The following is a 12,103-nucleotide window of genomic DNA, read 5'->3' on the forward strand; positions in this document are numbered from 1 at the left end:
GTAGAGGTGATTGCTTATTCTCTTTAAAGCCAACTGTACTTATGAATTCATCAGTGGATGCGCCCCTTGGTGGTACAGAGGTAACTCGGTCAATGGGTGGTTAGTGGGTATATTATACCGTGATTACTTCCAACACTGACGGATGCAAAGGAGCGTTGTAAAATCCGCTACTCCTGTGCATTCCTGGACTTTGACCCCCACAGATCTCCTCCCCTCTTCTATAACCTTCCGTCTCACAGTTCTGGATCCCCAAGTCCTTAACCAGCATTTGTATCGGGAATGGAAGGCACGGGCTCTTCTATGAAAATCACCCCTAGCAACTGCAACCATTTGCTCTTAGAGCAAAATATATAACCCGTTAATAAAACCTGCCAAGGACAGAGACTTTACCAAGTAGATATTCGATAAACCCCCTTTGAACTTACCGAAGGTAAAATTTTGTAGATATTTTAATTCGACAACAGCAGAAATGTCCAGTGGGACAATGAAATCAATATTTTTTTATCATTCATCCCCACATGGTAAGTCCGTGGCAGTTTTCACAAATGGCTCCAAGTCAGATGCTGGCATCGGCTGTAGAGTACTATTCCCTGATATAGAAAGAAGCGGGAGATTGTCATGTGTTCCATCTAGTTTTACAGCAGAACTTCATGCAGTTTTAAACGCTTTAAAAAAAGTTTTAATTCTGAAGGAAATAGTTTTACTTTATATTGTGACTGAAGAAGTGTTTTTTCAGTCTTTAGAATATTTTAATGATACGCCCATTGAATGGTTGGTGCTACTGTAAAGAAGAGGTAAAGAAGTGAATCTTTGGCGGGTGCCTTCCCATTTTGGGGTTCTTGCTAAGTCAGCAGTCACCTCTCCGGATCCCAGCAGATGCCTACGTCCATAGGGATGTATATCCGCTTGAAGGCCAGAAAATTAAAATCCTTTGGCAGTCCCTTTGGAAAATATTGCAAAAAAAAAAAAATGGTCAGTATCACGTCATCAGCATCTCCTTCGTCATATCCCTATATGCCAAGTAGACAAGGAACGATATTGTGTAGACTAAGAATTAGACATACAACTCACTCATTGGTTCTTGATGTCGGATGAAAATCCTCCATTCTGCGATGATTGTATTGATCTCTTGGGGATCTATGTAAGTCATAGTTTCCTCTCTTGCTACGATTTTCGGGGAGGCTTGCAATAAAGAGCAGTTATGTATTTTTGTTAGAGAGGCAGGCCTCATCAACAAATTGTAACTCATTCACATACTACACAGTATGTGTGTAATTATGTATAGTATACATGAATACTAGAGATGTATCGGATATCCATATCCGCATCAGCAGATTGTTCGTAGTTTTTTTATAAATCTGCGTCCACATCCGCATTGACAATCTTTTAATATCCACATCCGCATCGACGTTAGCATTGCGTGTTGTAGAATGCGGACATGAGGATATCATAATCATTGTAGCTAAAAGTAGATTTTTTGTTTTCGTTTTGCTAAAGTTGGCGTTTTCGTTTTATTAGACAGAATACATGATACAAAATTAAACATTTCATAAAGCATATGCTTTTTAAGTATAGCTCTGTTATAGCATATTTGTTTTAAAGCACATTTGTTTGAGTAATTTCATGTCATTTACAGCAGTTGTAATTATAAAGGCAGGGTATTACATTTTTTAGGAAACACTCTCTCTCTCTCTCTCTCTCTCTCTCTCTCTCTCTCTCTCTCTCATGCGGAGAATTGCTTTGAGTTTTGTTACCCTTATCATGCAGTGAGCGTGAAATAACGTTGTGCTAACACAATTAAAACGTTCGCGTATCGCTATTACTGTTTGTACGTTCATATGAAAGTATACACACGCGCACACGAGTATCACTTATGTTTCTACTGTCAATTAGTACATCAAATATTGTGGGGTACCATAATTTTAAAAATATTTGGCTGAAATTCGTCTTAACCATTAAATATATCTGAATTATTTAGATTTACAAAGTGTCCGCATTCACATCCGTGAGGGTATTATCAAATATCCGCATCTGCATCCGCATCCACAAATTTAAAGGATTGATATTTGCATCCGCATAAATAAAAAAACAAATTGATATCCACATCCACAAATCCCATTTTCAGACCTCCGATGCAAAATGACGGTGTTAATAACCTAGATGTTATGACGCCAGTTTTATTAGACATATACCTCCCAATCTTACATTAGTCTCAACTAGGTAGTTATGGGTAGTCCAGTCCAACCTTTTTTAGTGACCACAAGAGCCTTACTGATATTTATAAGATTTGTCACTTGGCTTACAATGGGATTTGGTATACGCATGTATCGTATTGACAGGCGAGTTCTTAACATATGCACCTTTTCCTTGAAGTATTGTTCTTAAACATTTGCATTTTTCATTCAGTTATTGTTTGAAAATGCTACATTTAGTCTGATGTTCTAAAGGAGCAAGATATATCTTTGGAATTATCATAATGCGTACTTCACCGCATTGCCTTTGGGGAAGAAAAATTGAATGTCTACTCACTGCTGGGGGCGGGGGGGGGGGGGGGGTGTCTTGGTTAAACCACGGGAGGCTAGCCATGGTGCAAAATGAATGCTTGCTTGAGCATACCTTGTTTCATTCCTAGTATGACCACTGTGATTGAATGGAAAGCCCTGTGCTGGCAAACTAGAGGGCAGTGGTATTTCCAGGCAAGATTGCCTGCTTATTGTGCAATGATAATACTGACACTCCCGCTCTTAATAATAAACAGCATACAATCAAGACCACCGAAAATATATCTATCTTTTGGTGCTCTTGGTATAATGCTGTATGAGCCCATGAAACTTTAACCACGTCCCGGTGTTGGCCTGCCCTATATCGTTGCCAACTGCGCGATTATGGCTAACGTCAACCTTTAATAAAATAAACGCCACCGAGGCTAAAGGGCTGCAGTTTGCTATGTTTGATTATTTGAGGGAGGATGATCAACATACCAATCTGCAGCCCTCTATCTTCAGTGGTTTTTAAGATCTGAGGGCGGACAGAAAGAGTGTCGATGGACAGTCAAAGCCATCTCAATAAATTTCTTTTACAGAAAACTAAAAAAACACCTAACTTGAAATGAGGATTATAAGTGTGTCTAAGATTATTGCCATTCATAGAAACACTTACAATCATTATTCCAACACTTATAATGGTTATTGCTAATGCTCAAGCGTAGTGCCACAACTACACTTACAGAGGACTATTACTCAGTTTGTCGAACAGTTTCAAAGGAAGAAAAAATCATTATTCCCAAAATTTTCCAACGAATACGGAAGCTTAGAACTGTGTCTCGCGAAAATCCATATTCATTCCAATCTATGCAATACTATTAATCGGTCTCATCTTAGTAAATAGCATCAGACAGAAGTTGAATGCGACTGAGAAAACGATTTAGACGCGAAAAGTGCTGCAAAGGGAATTAAATCGCATGAAAGGGTCTTTCTTAAGCTCCGAGTCTTTTACGCGATCCCAAAAACGTCCGAGGTCTTTCGAGTCCTTTCCAGGAAAGGTATTAAATCCACTCATCGCGCACCTAACATCAACCTTCAATTGACTATTGCAATATAATATGCAATAGAGACCTTGGGAATCACAGGATATAACTGCTGCAATTTCTGTGGATACAGTTTTTCCGTCGCGGACCATTGAAGTTAGTCTCTCTGAAGGGGGATTATTTTATACTGAATGGATGGAAGTCCTTTGAGAGCGGGGCACTCACTGAACGAGAACTCATCATAATAAACGTTGAGAGAGAGAGAGAGAGAGAGAAGCACATTTTGATATCATAAGACTCCTTAATTACTGTTCATATTACTTTTCCCCATGCTAAGAAATGCTCTCTCTCTCTCTCTCTCTCTCTCTCTCTCTCTCTCTCTCTCTCTCTCTCTCTCTCTCTCTCTCTTTTCCAGAAAAATATATTTCATATCTAGTGGGTTATAAAGCGATTAAATATACCTGTTAGTCAGTCGACTGTGGTTGGTCAGATGAAGAACTGATATCTGCTGGGGCTACCTATTTGTGGGGAAAAGGAATATGGGTGCATATATATATATATATATATATATATATATATATATATATATATATATATATATATATATATATATATATATATATATATATATATATATATATAATATATATATATATATATATATATATATATGTATATATATATATATATATATATATATATATATATATATATATATATATATATATATATATATATATGTGTGTGTGTGTGTGTGTGTGTTAGTTTGTGTGTATGTGTGTGTGAGTGTGTAAGGTCATTCGATTTATAATGTATTGTTACTGCAGTAGTCTTAAGCTTTGCAAGTTGGATAAGTGTAAATGTTTGTAAACTGAAACACTATGATGTGCTCATCTGGGTAGGAACACTGAAAAAGGGTGTTAGCGGTAGGTGATCTAAATACAAGGTAGGTGAAAGATAAAGTCTTAGCATATTTAGCAAGTATACATTTTATGAAGTAACCGGAGACTAACAATAAGAATTTTGTTTTCTTTTTTATGTGGCTTGATCTTGGGTAAGACCTGGTTTCCTTCTTTAGTCTCTGTAAATTGTTGGAGGATTTCTCTGGGGTTTCTATGTTACTGAATGTGTGCTCTCAGATTTGTGCTGACTGAACTAAAGCTTTTTCTGAGGGACTCAAAGCCCCTTCAATTCGCATGTATTGGTGAATTGATTACTTTCACATATAAGTATAGTGTTAAAACTGCCAAATTCGCCAATTACGAAACACTTACTTATAACTACTATTCTTGTCAGGAAAACTAAGATAAAAATGCCCTCATCAGATACCATGCATAGGAAATCACGCATGCCTACATGTAGTCCCACAAATTCCAGCCTTCTTGCAATTGTGTACGAGTTTTTTAAAATGCTAAAATATCAGGAATTCGGAATGGAGAATGACAAATTCTGTTATGGGGAAAACCCCAGCTTCATCTACAAATTTATGTTTGTGCAGTCAAGTCTCGAAGGCTGGAATATTCATATAAACAGCCATACTATAACAGATTCAAAGGTACGTGGCCAACTGAGGGGTGTTTTCGAAGCATTTGGTATCAAAATTATGTACCTTGATATCTATATTTCTATTTAGGAAGGGAGATTGGAATCATCAGACAAAAATAAGATGAAAACGATTAAGTTTCTTGAACAGAAGAATGAAAGATTGGTTATCTCATGTAGCGGATCAAAATATAATATTTAGTTATTAAAGGTTTTAAAAACTTGTCAATTAGAACTGAAAAAAAAGAATTTACTTAACATGCTAATTGATTTAGCGTATATGGGGTTACATTTGCCATTCATTTCCTTCGCTCATCCAAAGTCGTCTTTCTTTTCCTCTCAGCAGAACTTTTGTAAAGTTTCCTGTAGGTTGGAACGGCTGAAATTCGGTTCAAATGTGTCTTATTTAATTTTCATATTTACGTTTGATATTCCTTGAAACTTCCTGATAGGTTGAATTCTAACTTTTAAGTGGGTCAAACACTTCCTTCTAATTAATATTCCTCGTTTTATTCCCAGCTGCAGTTCATTTCAGATATGCCTATGGCTTGCTTTTCACATAAGACTCAGTTTAGCTTTTTCACAGTATTTTTTTCTTGTTAATGATTGCTATATTTCTCTGTTCGTAAGCTCACATCGGGCTCACAGTTGGTTCATTACTAGTTAAGTTAAGTATATCTTAGTTTTACCAGACCACTGAGCTGATTAACAGCTCTCCTAGGGCTGGCCCGAGGGATTAGATATTTCTACGTGTCTAGGAACCAATTAGTCATCTAGCAACGGGACCTACAGCTTATTGTGGGATCCGAACCACATTATATCTAAAAAACCAGGTATTACCCAAGATCAAGCCACATAAAAAAGAAAACAACATTTTTTGTTAGTCTCCGGTTACTTCATGAAAGTTTCTTCGGTGCAGTTGAGTTTACTGTATAGTGTATAATGCTGTATGAAACTCTCAGCCTAGGCCCATGTAACTTTTAGCCACGACCACAACCCGATGGTGGCCTTTGTTGTTGGAGGCTAGAGGGCTGCAATTTGGTATGTTTGATGACTGGAGGGTGGATGATCAACATACCAATTTGCAGCCCTCTAGCCTCAGTAGTTTATCAGATCTAAGGGCGGAGAGAAAAAGTGCCGACGGACAGACAAACAGCCGCCTCAGTAGTTTTATTTTACAGAAAACTAAAAATACGAGTCATTTAATTCAGTTTCATCGTTCCGTTTTTTCCAAAAAAACGTCAGAGATAGATTGGATTTGTGACGCCTGGTCTTGGCCTCGTTATCTGTGAATCATTATCAGTTATTGTTACCGATGTGAATTTTGTTTAATTAATTCAGGTATTGGGAAATATTTTCCTTTATCTACGAAACAAATAAAAAACAAAATAAAAAGGTCACCTGCACGGTAACCTATCAGGAAGACAGGCAGGAAGACAGGCGAAAGAGACAGTAACCATTCGAGATTCTTCCCAAAGAGCTACGACGACTTACAACTGTCATATTTGAGACAGGGTAGAGTATGAGGTTCAACATACCTGTTAAAAGTGATCTTTGGAACTATAAATATATATTGGAATTAAGCAACAACAGAGGGAGAACAGAAATTATGGGTTAGATATTAAAGAAGTTATTGATATGCTGTCATATCTTTATGTATGTGTGTGTGTGTGTGTGTGTGTTAGAGAGAGAGAGAGAGAGAGAGAGAGAGAGAGAGAGAAAGTGGGTTGGTTTTGGAGGTTGGGAATACTAGAGCAACTTTCCGAGGTTCGTGGATCCTGTCTTTTTCTCAGAATCACTTAACCAAGTTTCCCATTTAAATGTAAGCAACAGGAAGTCTCATTATCATAAGATTATCAACGCGTGATCAAGAAGGTAAAAAAAAAAATGGAAAACGAAAATTTGGCGTCGGCTTCCAGACTGGTTAAATGGAGGTTGGTAATATTCATTCTCTCTCTCTCTCTCTCTCTCTCTCTCTCTCTCTCTCTCTCTCTCTCTCTCTCCTTTTCACCATGTAAATTATTTTGCAAAATGAAAGGAGGCTTAAACTACATTCTTATGTTATTCGGTCTAATTTTTTTTTATGATTTACTAGTTTTTTTGAATGCTAAATATCTTCAATCTCATTCTTGAGCTTATGGATTTCTTCTATTTTATTAATTTTCTTATGATTTTTCGTTCCGAAGTCCATTTCTACTGTTTTGTTAGAGTTTTGCTCTCTCTTCTTTTATGTATCTTTACTTATTGAATTAAGTGTAATAAGAGTCAAGTTTTCATTATTTTACCAGTAGTCCTTCAATATTAATTTTATCCTTTGTCTATCAGGAACCCTAAACTCTGCGTTAACAATTACACGCAGAAACTCATGTTCTCTCCCTAAATACAATTGAGAATGCATAGAAAGGGACCCCCCCCCCCCCCCCCCGCCGCCGCCGCCGCCGCCGCCGCCGCCGCCGCCGCCCCAACCTTGCAGTCAGGAACTCTAACTAGATATTATGACTTGATTCAGACCGTTCTGTCATGCGGGAAGAATGGTCGATGATATGTTAGTGAAAATTCACTCACTCGGAAGAATAAGGGAATGATGAGAAGAAGACCTATAAATGGTTGAATAGATATATTGGGATGGAGGGACCTTAATATTAAGGAAGCGACAGATAACGGGCGAGATTGGGGTTATTGACGTAGTGCGTGTTAAGGCTTCGATGCTTTTATGTTTAGGTGCTGAGGCGGCTAATGTTGTAGAACTTTTATTTTCTACTTAAAAGTTCATCAAGCGTCAGCATTGAACTATGAATTCTCAAATGCCATCTCCTAGGAGATATATATATATATATATATATATATATATATATATATATATATATATATATATATATATATTATATATTGCTACTTTCAAAATGCATGTTTTCCCCTCTTTGAAATGTCTTGTAGATTGTGTAACATTTTTTCAGATTCCTAGATAGCTTAGAATAGGATGTTTTAAAATGTGTGTTCAGATTTCGCATTAACATCTTGTAAAAGAATATATATATAACGTAAGAGAGAGATCCTTGTCTTTTCAAAGCTGCAAATGTTTAACTTTTATGTCAGTACTTTGAAATTAGAGTCTGCGAGATCCGTTTGCGTCCCTGCTCTGTCAGCGCGTTTGATAATGAGCTCGACTCTTTTTACGTGGTCATCAAAAACATGTCAATCTTGATTATCGTTTACCCTCCGTTTCAATCGAGTACGTATCTGTTGAGCAGTCTGGTCTTGTACGTGTATGTATTTGCCGAGTCCCACGTGGATGTTGCACATTATGTGTGTAAGATGCGTCAGATTTCAGAACTTTCGAGAAGCTTTCGTGCCTAGAACGTTTTGAGACATCTGCTCTGTCATTTCCATAAAGGAAGAGATTTTCATTCGATCTTAAGACCTCGAGGCAGTTAGATCTCCCTCTCTCTCTCTCGCTCTCTCTCTCTCTCACTCGACATCGAGATTAAATTAACGCAACGTAAATTTGGTCACTCATATTGTGAGAATTGTATATTTGATATTTCTTAGAATTTATTTAGTTTATTTAATTTCTTTTGTGGAATCTGAACAAACATTTCGTAACGGCGCCTTGTTTTTTTGTGAAAGTGTAATTTACAAGAGAAGAAAAGAAGTTGGTATACCAAAAAAGGTAAAGTGTATATTTTTATTAGTTGCAACTAATAATTGTTAGGAACAGTGAATAACTAATAATGGATAGGGGAGTGTTAATTAATAATTGATAGGAACTGTTGTCTGTTACGAAGGTTTGGTAAAAACTGTTGGTTAGTGTTTTTGAATGAAAAAGATTTACACTTTTACACATTGCTGATATTTTTTGTGTTTGTCTGTTCCATTGTTTGTGCATTTATTCATTTTCTTATTGAAGTGTGTCTTTTTGTTTTATATTTTCATTGCATTCACCATTTAATTGACTTAGTTATTTTCATTGCTTTATCATTGCACATTTAATTAAATTTAACACTTGTGAATTTATTTGCATTACTTAGAATTCTTTTCAAGTTTATTGTTGTTTAGCACTTGTGAATTAATTTCAAATTTTCAGTTATTGCCTAACACTTTTGAATTTTGATTGAATTAATTTTCTTGAATTTTATGATAAATTAATTTTGATTTAATTTTACTTAATTTGATTCAAGAATTAATTAAACTTTACTTTGTTTTCAAGTAACAGTAATTTTCCCTGATATTATGAATTTCACTTATAAATTTTGAATTTAATAATAAATTTTTGTATTTAAAATTTTTATAAGTGTTTTCTTTATCTTACACCAGTATAAATATATATATTATGATTATATTCATGTTAGGTAGACACATAGAGTGGTAATTGATTTGCTTTCCTTCAGTTTAATTGAAGTGACTTAGAACCAGGGAAGTACTTTAGACTTCTGAAATCAGGGAAATACTTAGAGTTTGAAAGTTGTTGATGGAGTGATGCCCTTTGATTAATTTAATTACTTACAAGATTACCTCACACTGTTTTGATGAACTTAGTCTGATTTTCTGCAATACTGGTAAGTGTTAAGGGATCACTGTTGCCTTTAGAGTATTCAGTCGTTTAAATGTGTTATGAGGGTTCAGGTGTCTGGCTTTTGGTGAGGTAATTAATTTGATGCATGGTAACCAGATACTTGGCACTTCATAACATGTTTAATGGTGCCCAGACCCGGGAAAGCAGATTCATTATCACTCTAGAATATACTGGTGGTGTTAGGAATATATTTTGTTAGGAGAGTGACCATATAGTTTTGTTTGCATTTATTGTATTGAATTGTAAATTGATAACTTTGAGGAAAATGGCTCAGTTCAATGTTCAGGAATTTTTAGCAGCTCCTTCCGTCCAAGTTCTGTCTGAAACCACTCTGTTCTAGAGCACAGTGGAGCGCTTTAGCAGAGGCATGTGGTGGTTATGTATCTACTAGTATGGTAAAGGCACAAATAAGATGTATTGCTATGGAATCATTGATAAACTCTGGTAGAATAACTGATGAAGATGAGTTAGAATTGGCTCAAGAGTTGTTGAATGTAGCACGTGCTGATCTCATAAATAAGCAAGCAGAAAAGAAAGAGAAAAGTGATGCAGAGTTAGAGCTTAGACGCATTGAAGCAGAAGAGAATTTGATTAAGCTAAAAATGCTTGCTGAAAGCGAGAGAATGCAAGCTGAAAGAGAGAGAATGCAAGCTGAAAGAGAAAGAATAGACAGGGAAAAAACAAGAAAGAAGAGAAAGAGAAGAAGAAAAAGCAGCAGAAGAGGGAAGAGAAAGAATAAAAGAGGAAAGAGCCTATCGCTTATCACCGTATCATCGAGATGTTTTGAAGAAGGAAGTTGAGTATTTGCTGCAACATGGATTAGCAGAACCCAGTTCAAGTCACTTTAGTTCTCCATGTGTGTTGGTGAAGAAACCAGATGGTTCATTTAGATGTGTACTGATTATAGGAAGCTGAATTCTATCAGTGTGGCTGATAATTATCCTTTGCCTCTTATAGATCAGTTACTTGATAATATTGGGCAAGCCAAGTTTGTTTCCAAGATAGACTTGTTGAAAGGATATTATCAAATTCCCTTAGATGAGAATGCGAAGCTGCTGTCAGCTTTTATTACTCCTTTTGGACTATATCAGTATACTGTTCTGCCGTTTGGTCTGATGAATGCACCCGCAACATTTCAACGAGTGATGGATCAACTGTTAGGATCAATAGAAGGAGTAGGTGTATACCTAGATGACATCGTGATTTACTCTACAACGTGGGAAGATTATCTGAAGATTCTGAAGAAAGTTTTCAAGAAACTACAAGAAGCAGGATTAACAGTCAACCTAGAGAAGAGTGAGTTTGGAAAGGCAACTGTACAGCATCTTGGGTTTGAAGTTGGGAAAGGCCCTCTTGCTCCAGTAAATGCTAATGTAGAAGGTATCCGTAAGGCTACCCCACCTACTACCAGGAAACAGCTACAGAGATTTTTAGGCATGGCTGGTTTCTATCGTCGTTTTTGCCCAAATTTCTCAGCCGTAGTAGCTCCCTTGACAGACTTGACTAGTCCCAAAGCGAAGTTTATTTGGACTCCAGAGTGTCAAGAATCCTTTGAGAAGGTAAAAGCCATTAACTTCAAGACCAGTACTTCAAGCTCCAGACTTCGACAAGAAATTTGTGATACAAGTAAATGCGTCAGACTGTGGTGTTGGAGCTGTTCTACTTCAAGAAGATGAAAAAAAATAATATCTACCATCCTGGTAGTGCGTTCATGTCTACAAAATTGAAAAAACATCAGAAAGTATATTCGACAATCGAGAAGGAAACTTTAGCCTTAATCACCGCATTGAAAAAATTTGAAGTGTATGTGAATAGACCTAGGAATGAAGAAATGTAGTGTTTTCTGATCACAATCCACTGTCATTTATCCAGAAAATGAAAAACCATAATCAAAAGACTGACCAGGTGGTCTTTGTGCCTGCAACAGTATAAATTAAGAGTGCAGCACATTAGTGGCAAAAACAATGTAGTTGCTGATTATTTATCTCGTTGCGAATCGTTGGATTCAACACCGTGATAAAAAATCTTCTGGGGGGAGGTATATTATATATTGCTACTTTCAAAATGCATGTTTTCCCCTCTTTGAAATGTCTTGTAGATTGTGTAACATTTTTTCAGATTCCTAGATAGCTTAGAATAGGATGTTTTAAAAATGTGTGTTCAGATTTCGCATTAACATCTTGTAAAAGAATATATATATAACGTAAAGAGAGAGATCCTTGTCTTTTCAAAGCTGCAAATGTTTAACTTTTATGTCAGTACTTTGAAATTAGAGTCTGCGAGATCCACGTTTGCGTCCCTGCTCTGTCAGCGCGTTTGATAATGAGCTCGACTCTTTTTACGTGGTCATCAAAAACATGTCAATCTTGATTATCGTTTACCCTCCGTTTCAATCGAGTACGTATCTGTTGAGCAGTCTGGTCTTGTACGTGTATGTATTTGCCGAGTCCCACGTGGATGTT

The sequence above is a fragment of the Macrobrachium nipponense genome, chromosome 17 (assembly GCF_015104395.2).
Source record: "Macrobrachium nipponense isolate FS-2020 chromosome 17, ASM1510439v2, whole genome shotgun sequence".
Lineage (NCBI taxonomy): Eukaryota > Metazoa > Arthropoda > Malacostraca > Decapoda > Palaemonidae > Macrobrachium > Macrobrachium nipponense.